Source organism: Odocoileus virginianus, chromosome 3 (assembly GCF_023699985.2).
Source record: "Odocoileus virginianus isolate 20LAN1187 ecotype Illinois chromosome 3, Ovbor_1.2, whole genome shotgun sequence".
Taxonomy (NCBI): domain Eukaryota; kingdom Metazoa; phylum Chordata; class Mammalia; order Artiodactyla; family Cervidae; genus Odocoileus; species Odocoileus virginianus.
In genome coordinates, this window is record NC_069676.1 from 25378713 (window position 1) to 25397764 (window position 19052).

Sequence of the window (19052 nt, forward strand, 5' to 3'; positions counted from 1 at the left end):
TTTTCTTCAAGTACTGCACTTGGGTGTGGGACCAAATACATAACAGAATCAAGAATAAACCTTAGTAGCATGCAAAAAGGGAAAGATATATAAGCTGCAAAGGCCCTCTTCAAACAAAATGTGTGGTTTAAAATGAATCAATGTGAGGATATTTAACATTAAATATTTTTAACCTTGTCCCTGTAAATTACCATATAGTTTTTAAAAAATAAGTTGAAATATGATGAACACAGGAAAAATTTAGAGTCATTTGCATAATGTTTTTCAGGTTCAGAAAGAGTGTTTCTAAGGAATGAACTTTGGGCATACTGAAAAAATTGGCTACCTAGCAATATTTTCCATGTGTTTGTATTTACTGTACTGCCTATTTATGGCAAAAATAGATGGTGATATCATGACTCTGTCCCATTATGGTTCAGATAAAGCAGAGCTGGAGTTTTTCCTTATCTAAATTATATACTTCATTAATTGGTTTTAATTCCATAAAATGATGTACATGATAAAAAATTGTTTTTTAAGAAAGCAAAATGCAAAGTAGCAATCACCTTATGACTAATCTCTATTCCCTTTAGGTAAACAGCACAACAGCTTCTCTTTTTGGTTCTCTGCATACCATTATTTGCTTTATACAACATATTTATATTTTTATAATTTATGCATATTATATGTAATTACATATGATTTATATGTTTACTCAATTTGTTCCCTTTATATTATTCATATATTTACTCTATTTCTAAATTATCTGTTTTGGAAAATAAATATTGCTGCTTTTTTGGAAAGCATGAGGAATTTAACTCCCATAACTTACTATATTTTCTCCATTCTCTAATGTTTGACTTGTTTATTTAACTTACTTTCCTCTAGTGATTTACGTTTTATTCAGTCATAGCCTAATGCTTGACTTATCAAGAGTATTTATGGACTTCTTTGCTGTGAAAAATGAAAGAATTAGAATATTTATCTATTTTTAAACCTCCTCTCTTTCTCCATTCACTTTTTGAAAATTTTATTGCTATTTTAAAAATCACGAAGCCTTATAACATTAAGTTCTGCTTTGAAATAATACTACATTTTTGATCTTTATTTTTAAAAGATGAAAACCAATACAGTAAATTTCTAATATTATATGTAAGTTTTAATAATTGTGCTTTAAGCCATGTAGAAGGTAAAATTGTGTGTGTGTTAGTTGCTCAGTTGTGTCCAACTCTTTATGATTCCGTGGACTGTAGCCCTCCAGGCTCCTCTGTCTATGGAATTCTCCAGGCAAGAATACTGGAGTGAGGAGTGTCAACTAAAAAATATAGTCATAATCTGAAAGTAGAGACTTATTTTATTTGGTGGGAATATTTAGGACTCTGAGCCTGCGAGACAGCATCTCAGTAGCTCTGAGAAAACTGCTCCAAGGAGGCAGGAGGGGAAGTCAGGCTATATTTATTGTTATCTTTCAGTCACCCAGTCATGTCTGACTCTTCGCCACCTCATGGACTGCAGCAAGGCAGGCCTCCCAGTCTGCTTACAAGTTTGCAATAAAGGGAGCAGGCAGTCTGAACATCAAAGATCAGCATTCTATGTATGAAAAGATGCATTCTGTGGGAATATAGCATTCTATGGATGGAAAGTTAAGGAATATAGCATTCTATGGATGGAAAGTTAAGGAGTATAGCATTCTGTATATGGCAAGTTACAAGCCTCTGGGCTCACTGAATTCATTCCTTTCATATGCACCTCAGCTATCTGGGGCCAATCTTGTTTCCTTGTTCCCCCTTCTTCTCTCATTCCCCCAGATCCTCAGCAATCACCATGGGAGTTGGCAGCATCCGATGGATTAAAAGTTTCAGAAGCCTTCATTCACATTTGGAGGCCATAAATTGCTGATGGCTGTGAGATTTCTTATTTATTGATATGGCAAGAGATACTTTCTTTTCATAGTAGCCATTCCCTTCTCCAGGGTATCTTCCTGACCCCGGGATCGAACCCAGGTTTCTTGCACTGCAGGTGGATTCTTTAACATCTGAGCCAGCAGGGAGGCCCTAGGAGGTGACATAATTCTACGCTATTTAAATTTTGCCAAAGATGTTCTACCAAGCATTCAATCCATATTTCTTTGGTAGATTCTAGCTTTCTTCATTCACATTTTCTTAATTTTCAGTTGCAGTCACAATTTGTATTCCCTGTTCTTTTTTATATTAATTCTTTTGTTGTGTGCGTGTCGGCTTAAGCAAGAGACATGTATTTTCTCAAACTTCTGGAAGCTGGAAGTCCAAGATCAGGTGCTAGCACAGTCATGTTCTTGATAAGAGCTCTTTTCTGACTTGGAGATGGATGCCTTCTTGTTGTGCCTCACATGGTGGGAAGAGAGAGATCTCTGGTCTTTTCTTCTTATAAGTACACACTAATCCCATCTTGGGGCTGCACCCTCATAATCACATTTCAATCTAATGACTTCTCAAAGTCTCACCTCCAAATGCCATCACCATGGAGGTTAGGGCTTCAAGAATGAATTTGGGGAGGATACAAATGGTGGGTTCATAATAGAGGGGAAAAAAAGCCTGGCTATGTTAGTCCCATTTGGGACAATCCTGAAGGTCCATTCTAGTTTCAGAGCTGACTGCATGGCAGACTGAGGCTGTCCTGGGTCTACCTACTTGCTAAGTCGCTTCAGTCATGTCCGACTCTGCGACAGTGTGGACTGTAGCCCACCAGGCTCCTCTGTCCATGGGATTCTCCAGGCAAGAATATTAAAGTGGATTGCTATTTCCTTCTCCAGAGGAACTTCCCAACCCAGGAATCGAACCCAGGTCTCCTGCATTGCAGGCTGATCCTTTACCTTCTGAGCCACAAGGGAATCCCATCTTGGGTCTGCACCCATTCACAATTCAGCTTTTTTCTCCCACTGTGTATCTTGCTTCCTTCTACAGATGCTAATCTTAGGGGGTCTTGAATATACATTCTGGTGACTTAACTCCTAAAGGGTTGGGAGAAACTCCCCTGGAAGACTAACTTAGACCTACTTTGCAATTTACAGGTAGATGTTTCCCATATGTTCTCACTGCCTTCTTTAATCCCAATGCACTGTAAAGTATCACTTTTTTTTTTTTCTGCCTTAAGGATAAGGAAATTGAAGGTCAGAGAGGGTATTTGCCCAGAGCCTTATGGCTTGTTAGAAACTAGGCTAGAATTTAACTGTGACTCTGACCTTTAGGTAGGGTGAGTAGCTCTGAAAAAAAGATCCAAAAGAAACAAATGACAGACCAGGCCTATGCTACAGGCTGGGTCAGAGGATTTGGTACCCACAGCCAGACACTCAAGAAACTTATGAATTTTTCCTTTCTTTTTGTGTATTTAAATTTTATTCATTAATTTTCACTTCTTTTTAAATATAGTTAACTTACAACATTATATTTGTTTCAGGTGTAGAGCGTAGTAATTCAGTATTTTTAAAGATTGTACTTCATTAAAAGGTAACAGCAATAATTCCTTGTGCTATACAATATATCCTTATTGCTTGCCTATTTTATACATAGTAGCTTGTATTTCTTAATCCTGTATCCCTAATGTGCCACTCTTCCCACTTCCCTCTCTCCACTGGTAATCATTAATTTGTTTTCTATATCTGTGAAACTGTTTCTTTCTTGCTATATATATTTGTTTGTCTTATACTTTAATTCCATATGGAAGTGATATTATATAGTATTTGCCTTTTGCTGTATGAGTTATTAATATTTCACAAAGCATTATATATTCTAGGTCTATCTACATTGCTGCAAATTGTAGAGTTTCATTCTTTTTTATGTCTGAGTACTATTCTATTGCATATGTGTATACACACACACACACTATGGAATATTACTTGGGTTGATTTCATGTCTTGACTCATTTGAAAAGACCCTGATGTTGGGAAAGATTGAAGGCAGGAGGAGAAGGGAACGACAGAGGATGAGATGGTTAGATGGCATCACCAACTCAGTGGACATGAGTTGGGGTAAACTCTGGGAGTTGGTGGTGGACAGGGAGGCCTGGCATGCTGTGATTCATGGGGTTGCAGAGTTGGACATGACTAAGCGACTGAACTGAACTGAACTGTAAATAAGGTTGCTGTGAACATTGGGGTGCATAGATATATTCAAATTAGTGTTTTCATTCTCTTTGGATATATACCCAGGAGGGGAATTGCTAGATCATAGGGTAGTTTTATTTTTTAGAGTTTTGAAGAAACTCTATATTGTTTTCCATAGGGCAGCACCAGCTTATATCCCCACTAATATGGGGCAGTGCTGAAGCAAGGGGCGCCTGTGGGCTCTCAGTTGCAGATGGAGGTCAGAGCTGTCTCTTGGGGGCTGGCTGCGCAATGCCTGCACTTGATTTTATCACTCTGCTGAGACACGGGCTCAGGTGCAAGTCCCTTCTGCTCCTCACGGCTGATTACTGACCCGGCCTCAGCCCCCCATGGTACACTGTTGTTGGGTCACACCTCAGGGTTGAGGAGCCTCTGTGGGCTGTTGGCGTGAAGGATGAGTGTTGGTGGAGCGACTTTTGTCAAAGATCTAGGCTGCTTCTGAGGCGTTCCCTGAGCTGTTGTGTGGTTGCTACCTTGTGTCTGTCTCCTTTGCAACCTCATGGACTGCAACCCACCAGGCTCCTCTGTCCATAGAATTTCTCAAGCAAGAATACTGGAGTGGGTTGCCATTTGCTTCTCCAGGGGATCTTCCTGACCCAGGGATCAAACATGCATCTCCTGCATGACAAGCAGATTCTTTACCACTAGGGACTCTGGAGCACAAAGACAGAAATATAGATCAATGGAACAGACTAGAAAGCCCAGAGATACATCCACGAACCTATGGACACCTTATCTTCGACAAAGGAGGCAAGGATGTACAATGGAAAAAAGACCACTAGGGACTCTGGAAGACCCATCCCCTGTTTAAGAAACAGCAACGGACACCACCAGTCCCACCAGGCTCTGCCCAGGGACTGGGTCATCTCTGTGCTCCATGGTCGAGTCTTTGTCCTTATTAGCAGCTTTAGAGCCAGTGCCATGTTGTGACATGAATGAGCAATACTGGATCATTTGCTCAACTTGGACTGGGGCATGCAGTGAGGCAGTTGTAAGAAATCTGTGCCATCTATTGCAGGCCTCTCTCTGTTTTGTAAACAAGTACTTGTGCATACATGCTGCTCAGGAGAGCAGAGTCCAGTCTTCCCACTGTCTTTCTCTTTGTCTAAGCAGTTCTCTAATCAGCCAAGGGGCCTCTCTCCCTCATGAAGGACCCTAGGACTGGGGTATCCAATCTATGGTTTGGCCCTAAGTCTGCTGTCTACCACATAATCTCTCATTTCCTGTGAATCTCTTTCTGGGGGCATAGGTCCCAACTTGATTGTTTTTTCTTCCCTTCCTGGCTGATTAAATTTGTATCTTTCTTACAATCCCTTGGTTGTATAGTTCTTTTTGCCAGTTTCTAGTTTGTTTTCAGCGAGAATTGTTCCACATGTAGATGTGTTTTTGATCTATTCACGGGGGGAGGTGAACTCCACATTGTCTTACGTCACTGGCCAAAAATATCTCACATAGTGAATTCTACCTATAAGGGAAGCAAGAAAATCACATTTTTACAGCTCTTGGTAAGAGCAGAATGGGCTTCCCTGGTGGCACAGTGGTGAAGAATTCCTCTGCCAATGCAGGAGACATAAAAGTGTGCAATTTGATGGCATTAATTACCTTTACAATGTTGTACAACTAACACTACTAGCATTTTTTTTAGCTTATTTTTTTTACTGAAGGATGATTGCTTTACAGAATTTTGTTGTTTTCTGTCAAACCTCAACATGAATCAGCCATAGGGGACACATGTATCCGCTCCCTTTCAAACCTCCCTCCCATCTCCTGCCCCATCCTACTGCTCTAGATTGATACAGAGCCCCTGTTTGAGTTTCCTGAGCCACACAGCAAATCCCGTTGTTTATAAGGTAATGTAAGTTTCCATGTTACTCTTTCCATACACCTCACCCTATCCTCCCCTCTCCCCATGTCCATAAGTCTATTCTCTATGTCTGTTTCTCCACTGCTGCCCTGAAAATAAATTCTTCAGTACCATTTTTTCTAGATTCCATATATATGTGTTAGATACAATATTTATCTTTCTCTTTCTGACACCCTTCACTCTGGATAAGAGGTACTAGGTTCATCCACCTCATCAGAACTGACTCAAATGCATTTCATTTTATGGCTGAGTAATATTCCATTGTGTGTATGTACCACACTTCTTTATCCATTCGTCTGTTGATGGGCATCTAGGTTGCTTCCATGTTCTAGCTATTGTAAATATTGCTGCAATGAACATTGGGGTACATGTGGCTTTTTCAGTTTTGGTTTCCTTGGGTATATGCCTAGGAGTGGAATTGCTGGGTCATATGGTGGTTTTATTCCTAGTTTTTTAAGGAATCTCCATACCATCTTCCGTAGTGGCTGTATCAATTTATATTGCCACTAACAGTGCAAGAGCATTCCCTTTTCTCCACACCCTCTCCAGCTTTTATTGTTAGTAGACTTTTTGATGAGGGCCATTCTGACTGGTGCGAGTTGATATCTCATTGTAGTTTTGAATTTCTCTAATAATGAGTGATGTTGAGCAACTTTTCCTGTGTTTGTTAGCCATCTGTATGTCTTCTTTGGAGAAATATCTGTTTAAGTCCTTTTCCCACTTTTTGATTGTGTTGTTTGTTTTTCTGGCATTGAGTTGTATGAGCTGCTTGTATATTTTGGAAATTAATCTTTTGTCAAGTGTTTCATTTGCTATCATTTTCTCCCATTCTGAGGGTTGTTTTTTCACCTTGCTTATAGCTTCCTTTGCTGTGCAAAAGCTTTTAAGTTTAGTCAGGTCCCACTTGTTTACTTTTTTTTTTATTTTACTCTAGGAGGTGGGTCATGGAGGATCTTGCTTTGATTTATGGCATTGAGTATTCTGCCTATGTTTTCCTCTAATAGTTTTATAGTTTCTGGTGTTACATTTAGGTCTTTAATCCATTTTGAGTTTATCTTTGTGTATGGTGTTAGGAAGTGTTCTAATTTCATTCTTTCACATGTAGCTGTCCAGTTTTCCCAGCACCATTTATTGAAGAGGCTATTTACCCTATTGTATATTCTTGCCTCCTTTGTCAAAAATAAGGTACCCATAGGTGCATGGGTTTATTTCTGGGCTTTCTATCTTGTTCCATTGATCTATATTTCTGTCTTTGTGATGACCATAGCTTTGTAGTATAATATAGACAATACTGTCATCAAGACAGTATGGTACTGGCACAAAGACAGAAATCTGAAGTCAGGAAGGTTGATTCCTCCAGCCCCATTCTTCTTTCTCAAGACTGCTTTGGCTATTCAGGGTCTTTTGCATTTCTATATGAATTGTGAAATATTTTGTTCTAGTTCTGTGAAAAGTGCCACTGGTAATTTGATAGGGGTCACACTGAATCTGTAGATTGCATTTGGTAGTATAGTCATTTTCAAAATATTGATTCTTCCTACCCAGGAACATGGAATATCTCTCCATCTGTTTATGTCGTCTTTGATTTCTTTTGTTAGTGTCTTATAATTTTCTATGTACAGTTCTTGTGTCTCCTTAGGTAAGTTTATTCCTAGATATTTAACTTCTTTTTGTTGCAATGGTGAATGGGATTGATTCCTTAAATTCTCTTTCTGATTTTTCATTGTTAGTATATAGAAATGCAAGTGATTTCTGTGTATTGATTTTGTATCCTGCAACTTTGCTAAATTCACTGATTAGCTCTAGTAATTTTCTAATACTATCTTTAGGGCTTTGTATGTCATCTGCAAACAGTGAGAGCTTTACTTCTTTTCTGGTCTGGATTCCTTTTATTTCTTTTTCTTCTTTGATTGCTATAGCTAGGACTTCCAGACTTGTTGAATAACAGTGGTGAAAGTGGGCACCCTTGACTTGTTCCTGATCTTAGGGGGGATGCCTTCAGTTTTTCACCATTGAAAATAATGTTTGCTGTAGGCTTATCATATATGACCTTTACTATGTTGAGATAGGTTCCCTCTATGCCCATTTTTTGGAGAGTTTTAATCATAAATGGGTGCTGAATTTTGTCAAAGGCCATTTCTGCATCTATTGAGATTATCATATGGTTTTTATCTTTCAATTTGTTAATATGGTGTATCACATTGATTTATTTGCATGTAATGAAGAATCCTTATATCCCTGGAATAAACCCAACTTGATCATGGTGTACAAGTTTTTTGATATGTTGCTGAATTCTGTTTGCTAAAATTTTGTTGAGGATTTTTGCATCTATGTTCATCAGTGATATTGGCCTGTAGTTTTATTTTTTTGTGTTGTCTTTGTCTGGTTTTGGTATCAGGGTAGTGGTGGCCTTGTGGAATGAGTTTGGAAGTGTTCCTTCCTCTTCAATTTTTTGAAAGAGTTTTAGAAGGATAGGCATTAGCTCTTCTCTAAATGTTTGATAGAATTCTCCTGTGAAGCCATCTGGTCCTGGGTTTTTGTTTTTTGGGAGATTTTTGATCACAGCTTCAATTTCTGTGCTTGTATTTGGGTTGTTCATAATTTCTATTTCTTCCTGCTTCAGTCTTGGAAGATTGAACTTGTGTAAGAATCTGTCCATTTCTTCCAGGTTATCCATTTTATTGCCATATAGTTGTTCATAATAGCCTCTTATAATCCTTTGTGTTTCTGCATTGTCTGTTGTAACTGCTCCTTTTTCATTTCTAATTTTGTTGATTTTATTCTTCTTTCTTTTTTCTGGCTAAAGGCTTGTCAAATTGTATCTTCTCAAAGAACTAGCTTTTAGTTTTATTAATCCTTGCTATTATTTCTTTTTCATTTATTTCTGCTCAGATCTTTATGATTTATTTCCTTCTAATTTTGGGTTTTTTTGTTTGTTTGTTTTTCTTTTTCCAGTTGTTTTAGGTGTAAAGTTAGCTTGTCTATTTGTGTTTTTCTTGTTTCTTGTAGGTAGGTAGGATTGTATTGCTATAAATGTCCCTCTTAGAACTGCTTTTGCGGAATTCCATAGGTTTTGAGTTGTCGTGTTTTCATTGTCATTTGTTTCTAAAAATTTTTTGATTTTTCTTTTGACTTCTTCAGTAACCTGTTGGTTATTTAGAAATGTGTTGTTTAATCTCCATGTGTTTGTGTTTCTTATGGTGTTTTTCTAGCAGTTGATATTTAGTATCATAGCATTGTGGTCAGAGAATATGCTTGATATGATTTCAATTTTCTTAAATTTATTGAGGTTTGATTTGTGACCCAAGATGTGATCTATCCTGGAGAATGTTCCATGTGCACTTGAGAAGATGGTGTATTCTTCTGCATTTGGATGGAATGTCCTGAAGATATCAATGACATCCATCTCATCTAATGTATCTTTTAAGACTTCTGTTTCCTTTAAATTTTTCTGTTTTGATGATTTATCCTTTGGTGTGAGTAGGGTGTTAAAGTCTCCTACTTTTATTGTGTTACTGTCAATTTCTCCTTTTATGTCTGTTAGTCTTTGTCTTATGTATTGAGGTGCTCTTATATTGGGTGCATAGATATTTACCATTGTTATGTCTTCCTTTTGGATTGACCCCTTGATCATTATGTAGTATCCTTCCTTATCTCTTATAATCCTCTTTATTTTAGGGTCTATTTTGTCTGATATGAGGATTGCTACTCCAGCTTTCTTTTGCTTCCCATTTGCATGGAATATATTTTTCCATCCTCTCACTTTCAGTCTGTATGTGTGTTTAGGTCTGAAGTGGGTTTCTTGTAGATAGCATATATATGGGTCTTACTTTGTCCATTTTGGTAAGTGTAAAGTGATATCTCATTTTAGTTTTGATTGTCCTGTGCCTATCGCCTATTTGTTTATCTTATTTGTAGAAAGGTCTATCTGTTCAAACCCTTTGAACATTTGTGGTTGTTTGTTTGATTGTTAGGTTTTGTTGGTTGGGCTTTTGCTATTGTTTTCTTGAGCTAATCTGTAGATTTAACTCTTACTTTTAGGTTTGTGACCAACACTGAATTAATTTTTATATGTTGTTTGAGGAGTAGGTATTCATTCTTTTGCATGTAGATATCTAGTCTTACTTAAAAGATTATTCTTTCTGCCTTTGAATTGTTTTGGCATCCTACTTGAAAATCAATGATCATACATATTAAAGTTTATTTCTGCAATTTAATTGTCTTCCATTGATTTATGATCTATATGTCTATTTGTATGCCACAACCACACTGTCTTGATTACTGTAGTTTTGGAGTTACATTTTGAAATCAGGAAGTGTGAACTTACAAATTTTCTTTTTCAAAATTATTCTGAGTCCCCTGTATTTCCAGATGAATTTTAAGATCAGTTTGTCAATTTATTTGTTTAATCATGAACTTCTTTACTATTTTATTATTTCTTTCACTTTATTTTGTTTCTTTTTCTAGAATATCTATTAAGTAGATTCTTAATTCACAACTTATTAGGGTTAGGTGGGTCTACTCTCCAAATCTATTGACATTTTCCCCCCTTAACTGTTTATTCCTTTGCCTTTTCTCTGTGTTCTGAGGTATTCTATTCCTCTTAATATTTATTCAAGATATATTTTCCCCCCTCAGCTATTTTTAGTACACTATCAATTATTACTTAAAAAAATACTGCCATAAAATTTTTAATATTCCAAATTTATGATGGGCCTTCTTGAATCTCAGGGCTTCCCTAGTGACTCAGATGGTAAAGAATCTGTCTGCAATGCAGTGGACCCAGGTTCAATCCCTGGGTCAGGAAGATCCCCTGGAGAAGGGACTGGCAACCCTTCTCCAGTATTCCTGCCTGGGGAATTCCATGCACAGAGGAGCCTGGTAGTCTACAGTCCATGGGGATGCAAAGAATTGGATACAACTGAGTGACTAACACTTTCACTTTCTTGAATCTCATACATAGATTTCATATCCTCTCTTGTGTCTTCACCTGAGAATTCCTTCCTTAGTTAGTGCCTTCATTTCATATGTTTTTAAAAATATTTTCTCTAAAATTTTGATGATTCTTTTTTGGGGATCATGTGGGAAAGTTTATGTGTTTGAGTCCTAAAGTTTGTGTCCTATTCTTTTGAGGACAGGATCTACCCTCTGTTACTTTTGGTGGAAGAGTATATTGGTTGTATGTGACATTGTTTTCTTCTTGGTTTTAATCTTCTTGCATATTCTATATCAATAACTCCTTGATGAAATGCTTAACCTTTCAAGGTTTCTTAACTCAGAGTCAGCCTTTTGGTCATTAACATTGGCGTTCACTCCACAGCTCAAGTAGGACAGGTTAGGGAAGAACAATCCAGTGATTGTTCTGGCTATTAATTCTCTATCAGCTGTTTATTGTTTTCCCCAGTAACCATTTCTGGTAACCACTTTTAAACACATTAGAACTTAATAGTTTTCTAATAGAATCTATTATGTTTATATATGGTCTTGTATGAAGATAGTATTTTCTGTGTATATAAATCCCTTTATTCTACTATGGGAATGTACTCTATATGTATGCTTAAATGTGTATTTATGTGTTTATGCCTCTGTGTGTGTGTGTGTGTGTGTGTAAGAGAGAGAGAGAGACAGAGAGTTCATTATATACCTTGATTGATATGATTAAGCTATCATCCCTAGCTGTAACTACTTATTTAGGATATTTACATTTTAATATCTTAATTCAAAGTAATCATATTACATTATATGTAATCTCTTGAAAATAAGAAATAGAACAAAATTAAAGGAAAACTAAGAGCAAAAAGAAATATTCCCAAGATACATATACTTTTTATAATAGAGGAAAAGAGATAAAAGTACTGAAAAAATTATAGAAGTTCCTCTTTCTGGCTTCCATCCATTTCAGACACTATTCAGATTAAAAATGAATGTCTGTTGGGTATGACAGTGTTTTAATATTTTTCATGTGTGTAAATGATTCCACTGTGCTATCTCTATATGACTATAAATTTGAATTTTCTGTTATGTTTCCAGTCAAAGTTATAAATTTTAAAAACCTGTACTCTATTTCTCAGAATTATTATCTTCAATTTTCTAGAACTCTTTTCATGGAAAAATAACCTTGTCTAAAATAGTTGTTTTATTCTTGTATTAAAAATAGGATATAAGTCTATTTCAAAGCTAATACTGAAGTTTGTTTAAAATAACTTTAAAATACTAAAGGAGAAGTAATTTTTTGAGACTTGTGCTTTAGAAGACAAAGTTACAGATAAAAACTGTTATAAGGCTCATCCCAGTTAGGGTATTCCTATGTAAATAATATAGTGATTGAAAAGGAAAATAGAAGGTGGAGTGAAATGATATTAAGTACAGTTGCCACAAGAACCATTTTTTATTGGATAGATATTATTGTTAGATTTGATAAAAACTTCATTGATCACCCTCTGGCATATTTTCTCCTTTATTTCCCATGAAAGAAAGAGCAAATGAGAAAAACCAAAGAACACTGCAGAAGTAAGTCACATAATTCTTAGAAATCCACATATCAAGAAAGTCAGTTTTCTCCCTGGAGACAAGTGGTTAGAAGGTTCAGCAACAACTGTGAGCTACATCAATAGAGTTTTCCCAAGATAAGCCCTTATTTTATAAATATAAGACTAAAAATCAACATTTGGGTTCTACTCTACAGGCTCTCAGAAGCCAGAGTATACCATAGATCTATGGTTTATGTAGAAACAGAGATGGACTCTGAAGCTTAAAACACAGAAATCTAAAGAGTTCATACCATAGCAAAATATAAATGAGCCAAAATGCGTAAAGCTTAATGTAGATTTATTAATATAATTATATATATTTACATTTATTTTGATCTTGCCATATATTTTAGTGCATACATTATATGAGTTGATTGGGATTGGTTGAAATTTATACCATTCATATGTAGTAAGTGTTACTATCTATCACTAAGCAGATATTATAATAACTTAAGAGAACAGACATTGTTACTGCATTTATGGAATTAGCAGTCAATAGGGACTAGTTAAAAATAGACTAATAAATATGACAGTAAGGAAGCACAGGGTACTATAGGAGTAAATAGCAGGGGTACCTCCTTGAGTCTGGAAGTGGAGTGTAAGGTTTAGGAAAATTTTCTTAGAGGAAATGAAGTGAAGTGAAGTGAAAGTCATTCATTGGTGTCCGACTCTTTGTGACCCTGTGGACTATACAGTCCACGGAATTCTCCAGGCCAAAATACTGGAGTGGGTAGCTTTTCCTTTCTCCAGGGATCTTCCCAACTTAGGGATAGAACCCAGGTCTCCTGCATTGCAGGTGCATTCTTTACCAGCTGAGCCACAAGGGAAGCCCAAGAATACTGGAGTGGGTAGCCTATCCCTTCTCCAGCAGATCTTCCTGACCTAGGAATCGAACTGGGGTCTCCTGCATTGCAGGCAGATTCTTTACCAACTGAGCTATCAGGGAATCCCCTTGGAGGAAATGGTTAGTGGATAAGTGAATGAAGAAAAGAGCTAGGTAGAAAAAGAGAGGTAGAAAGAGAGGGGACAGTATTTCAAATAAACAAAATGGCATGTGCCAAGTCTGTAAGAGAAAGTATTACACATTCAAATGGTGAAAGGAGTTAACTATGGCTGGATAAAGGGTGTGAGGCAGGGAAGAGTGGGAGCAAAAGCCTAAGCTCTTCATGGTCACGAAATGAAGGGATTCATGGCTGTCCTGAAGTATTTACTCAATCCTAAGGGAAATACAATGGAGAAGGCAATGGCACCCCACTCTAGTCCTCTTGCCTGGAAAATCCCATGGACAGAGGAGCCTGGTAGGCTGCAGTCCATGAGGTCGCTAAGAGTAGGACACGACTGTGTGACTTCACTTTCACTTTTTCACTTTCATGTTCTGGAGAAGGAAATAGCAACCCTCTCCAGTGTTCTTGCCTGGAGAATCCCAGGGATGGGGGAGCCTGGTGGGCTGCCATCTATGGGGTCACACAGAATCGGACACGACTGAAGTGACTTAGCAGCAACAAGGGAAATACAAAACCACTGAACAGTTTTAATTAGAAGATTGTCTTCACTAGGGTTGCATTTCAGAAAGATTACTCAAATGTGTTTTGGAGAAGTAAGCTGCAGGAAATGAGAGCAATTATAACAAGCGTTTGCTGTAATCCATGTATGGTATGATGATATGATGGTGTCTCAGACTGGCATAGTAGCAATATGGGTGGAACTATTTGGACAGACTGAGACAGAATGTACAACTTAAGAGGATTTGATAATTACTTATATATGGAAGGGAGAGCCAAACAAAGAAAAATCAGTCAATCTTGGCAACTAGATTCTTGACTAGGACAGCTAGGGAAATCATGGAACATTTCACTAAGTTTGGATCAGTTGAGTACCATCAGGTTAAAACTCAGTGTTACCATAGAGTGGTTTATTGCCTTTATTTCAGAAAGAAGGACATTGAGCACTAGAGAATTTGGATGACTCACGTAACATCCTGTTACTAACTGTCATGTTAAATCTCACTCAGTTTAAAGTTTGGGTGTTAGTAGTTTTGATTTCTTTTACTTTCCATTATTTGGATCTCAAGTCATCCTAATCATTTAAGTCATTTATTCAATTATCAATATTTATTCATTGCATTTATAATGGACAAGCCCTGAGAATTAACGTTAAGTCGTAGTCTCTGCCCTTAAGGAGCTTGCAGTCTACATTCCCGCTACGTTCACAGCAAGTCATGACTGGGAAGAAATACATTAGTTGAGACTTACCTTACAACTATGTTCACATATGAGTACATTCACATGGCAAGCTTTATGTTCCAATGCATGGTCTGAGAAGCAGTGTTAAATTTCACAGTCTTGACATGTTTTTCCTTTTCCATTTTATTGGGATTTTTTTTTCCTAAGAAAAAGAAAAATTGATATTATGGTAGAATGACTCTGTTGCCTTTCAATATCCATTCTCCCCCACCAGAATCCCAATGTTTAGTTAGGTAAATTGGCATACCATTTTAAAAGTACGTTTCCTAGCCCAACTTGCACTTAGATATGAACATGTGATAACTCTGTACGATGAGGACAATGAGATATCCTGTGCGACTTCTAAGATGTTTCCTTCAAGAGAAGATGTACATGTTTCTCCACCTTTTCTCCTATCCTGCTGCCTGAGGTGTCGATGCAGCCGCTGGGGCCCGGCAGCCATTTTGGATTACATAGATAAGGGCGAGGTGCCATTAGTGGCACCGCAGTAAACGGAAAGGCCTCTTGATGCGTGATGATGTCACAGGGTCTTCATGGAAGTCTGAAATCAGAAACATCAGACTTCTTTTGTGTGAAAGAGAAATATATTTGGTTTAATCACATGTACTTTTTTATAAGTGGCCAGAGCTATTTGAAATTTATATTTCCTCAGACAACAAACTAGAGCCTGCAGCTGTTTATTCAGGAACTCTTTTTGCTCAATTAAACCTCAGCTAAGGGGTCATCCCTGCACTTATTAAAAGGACAAGACCAGAAAATACTGCCATGCTTTTGTTATGTAAGTGGAGAATCAGGAGCAGGAAATTACTTCCCAACCAAAAATTCACAGGCTGTAGGGAAAGACTGTGTGATTTTGTGTCCTACTCTACTTAGAAAAGCAAGTTACTTGTGAGATAATACACTGTGTTCATGCACTGAGGAAAGCAGTGGCGGTGATGTGCCCCAAAGACACTAAATCTCAGTATACACATAATGAAAGAAAAACATAATCTTCTTCATAGGTTTCTTCTTATCGCCTAAAGATAACATCTCTTCTTAGTTCAAGGCTAGGAATTGATCACCTAGCTTCACTAACCCATTTATTAATTTTTATACCTTGTCCTACCTCTCCCTTTATCAACTGTTCTCAACTGGATGAATTAGTAAATTTGCCTTATAAGTAGTTTTGGTCTTGGTTTGTCATCTTATGTAGTACTATGTTCAGATCCCATCTCTATTTCTTCATAAGAGAAAGTTGTAGTATGTGTGGAAAAGCTTTAGTAATTATTTCAAAAGGTTAATAATTAAGAATTCACTTAATAAAATTTATTTAAACTTTAATTCAATGAATTTATTTAAACAAAACTTCTGTTCTACAGAGAATAAAAAAATGAAACGTAGTCTTTTCACCAAATTCTGACATATTTTAATATACCAAAATCAGTAATAAAACATGGCACTATTTCTATACTTTTGTACTTAATATATATAACAAATTATGTTTTCTACTTCACTATCTTAGGAGAAGAGTCAGTACAAAAATTGATTTATGATTGCCATCATAAATCCCTTATCAATTATGATCACATATGTTTGGCATATGAATTAACTTTATTATTGAGTAGACAATAAATTGTTGATAAAACAGGTAATCACTCAATACTCAGGATATCCAACAGATAATTGATATACACCTTAATCTTTTGTATTCTTATGAGAATCATTGTCTAGAAATGACAAATATTGCCAACCATTTTTTTCCCTGGACACTATAGTTATGAAATAGCCAACTAGACTTGGAATTTCAGATCAATATTTTGATAGCTCTTCAAGATAAAGCATTCTTTTGATAGTGTCCAATATTAAAGGCTATATTAAGAGAAATATTTTCAAAAAGTAATTTAACATTGTGTCTGGCACAGTATAATTAATGATATATTTATAACACTGCCAGAGCTTTAAGTGGAAATTACTAACAAATGCTGTTGCATTTTCACTTCTGCTTTGATGATTTATTTTACATTAATACAAATGAGGTAAAATTAACACCAGCTCATAGTATAGCAGCCCATTTAATTTGGTTGAATATTTTTCAACCTCTTTCAAAATGTTCATTTCATTTTAATGGTAATAAAATGAGACCATTTATTGTTAGAGTCAGACACGACTGAGTGACTGAACTGAACTGATTGTTTTAAGTTTAGAACAAATAATTTTGTGTATACTTTTAAATTTCTTATCAATTTCTGCCATTCTTTCAGACTCAAGAAAATCATCTTAAAATATTATAAAGGTCAGATCTTAGTCAAAACTATTTTCTTATACAATAAAAGAAAGAAATCCTAAGGAAAACATCATCTATTTTCTGGAAATAAAAACACCCCATTTCCATTTCCCCCCATTTCCATTTAAACTAAGAATATTTCACTGTATTGTTCATTAAGCATTTCTACTTTTCATCAGAAAAGTGAGTTTTGTTCATTTTTCCTCTCGTGGGTTTACTAAGAGAAAAAAATGCATTTACTTTAAATGGAGCCAGTTACTAAACAGAGGTCATTTGAAAAGAATAAAAAGTCTTTCTAAAAACATCTTACTTTGAGAGAGATGAGCACAAAATGTAAAACCAAAGTGAAAACAAAACCCCAAATCTCTGAGGTAGCTATTTGAAAGCATTGCAATACAAAGTAGAAAGCATACACCTTAATTGGTAAGCAAAAAAGAGTATTTGGTATTACCACTTAACGGAGTGATAACTATGGGTTAAGATGTTAGCAGAAGTTCTGAGAAAGAGGTGTATATTGCAATGATGAACATGTGTTCTGATTCTAGTCACAGTGGTAGGCAAAGGGTCATAACAGAACAAAAAGCTTGCAGCAAATCACTCTTATGCTTAATTGTCAATGTGCTTTTAATTTTTTTTTAAAAGTCCATATGTTGCATTTCTTTTGGGACCTAGAATTAGACAGTTTGAAACAATGAGACATGAAAGTGTAAGGGAGTGTATTTTTTTATCTGCATTTCACTATTTGCATTTCTACAACACCTAATGTCTAAATATTAAAAAAAAATAATACATATCAATTTTGACTCACAATTCACAAGGGATTAGGAAGGGAAAGTTGTCAGTACCAGGCTGAGGAAGAATTCAGGCATTCTCTGGAGGCACCCATTTACAGTGCTCCATTTTTTCTGGTATAAAGACCAAGTGATGGTAAAGTCCTTTGTATTTGGCTTGAAGGTATGTCTTTTTTTGTTTGTTTGTTTATTTCTGTTAGCTGGAGGCTAATTACTTTACAATAGTGTAGTGGTTTTTGTCATACATTGACGTGAATCAGCCATGGATTTACATGTATTCCCCATCCGGATCCCCCCTCCCACCTCCCTCTCCACCCGATTCCTCTGGATCTTCCCAGTGCACCAGGCTCGAGCACTTGTCTCATGCATCCAACCTGGGCTGGTGATCTGTTTGACTATAGATAATATACATGTTTCGATGTTGCTCTCTCGAAACATCCCATCCTCACCTTCTCCCACAGAGTCCAAAACTCTGTTCTATACATCTGTGTCTCTTTTTCTGTTTTGCATATAGGGTTATCATTACCATCTTTCTAAATTCCATATATATGTGTTAGTATACTGTAATGGTCTTTATCTTTCTAGCTTACTTCGCTCTGTATAATGGGCTCCAGTTTCATCCATCTCATTAGAACTGATTCAAATGAATTCTTTTTAATGGCTGAGTAATAAATAGTCCATGGTGTATATGTACCACAGCTTCCTCATCCATTCGTCTGCTGATGGGCATCTGGGTTGCTTCCATGTCCTGGCTATTATAAACAATGCTGCGATGAACATTGGGGTGCACGTGTCTCTTTCAGATCTGGTTTCCTTGGTGTGTATGCCCAGAAGTGGGATTGCTGGGTCATATGGCAGTTCTATTTCCAGCTTTTTAAGAAATCTCCACACTGTTCTCCATAGTGGCTGTACTAGTTTGCATTCCCACCAACAGTGTGAGAGGGTTCCCTTTTCTCCACACCCTCTCCAGCATTTATTGCTTGTAGACTTTTGGATAGCAGCCATCCTGACTGGCGTGTAATGGTACCTCATTGTGGTTTTGATTTGCATTTCTCTGATAATGAGTGATGTTGAGCATCTTTTCATGTGTTTGTTAGCCATCTGTATGTCTTCTTTGGAGAAATGTCTGTTTAGTTCTTTGGCCCATTTTTTGATTGGGTCATTTATTTTTCTGGAATTGAGCTGGAGGAGCTGCTTGTATATTTTTGAGATTAATCCTTTGTCTGTTGTTTCGTTTGCTA

The 19052-nt window shown here is 36.7% G+C and overlaps 1 long non-coding RNA gene across 1 annotated transcript in view; it reads right to left on the reverse strand.

Annotated features, from left to right (window-relative positions):
• Window positions 1-14894, reverse strand: part of LOC139032205 (uncharacterized) — a 35357-nt gene extending 20463 nt beyond the window's left edge. The window contains exon 1 of the long non-coding RNA XR_011484728.1: window positions 14767-14894. This is a non-coding gene — a long non-coding RNA (uncharacterized lncRNA). The remainder of the gene's footprint in view (window positions 1-14766) is intronic.
• Window positions 14895-19052: the final 4158 nt, after the last annotated feature.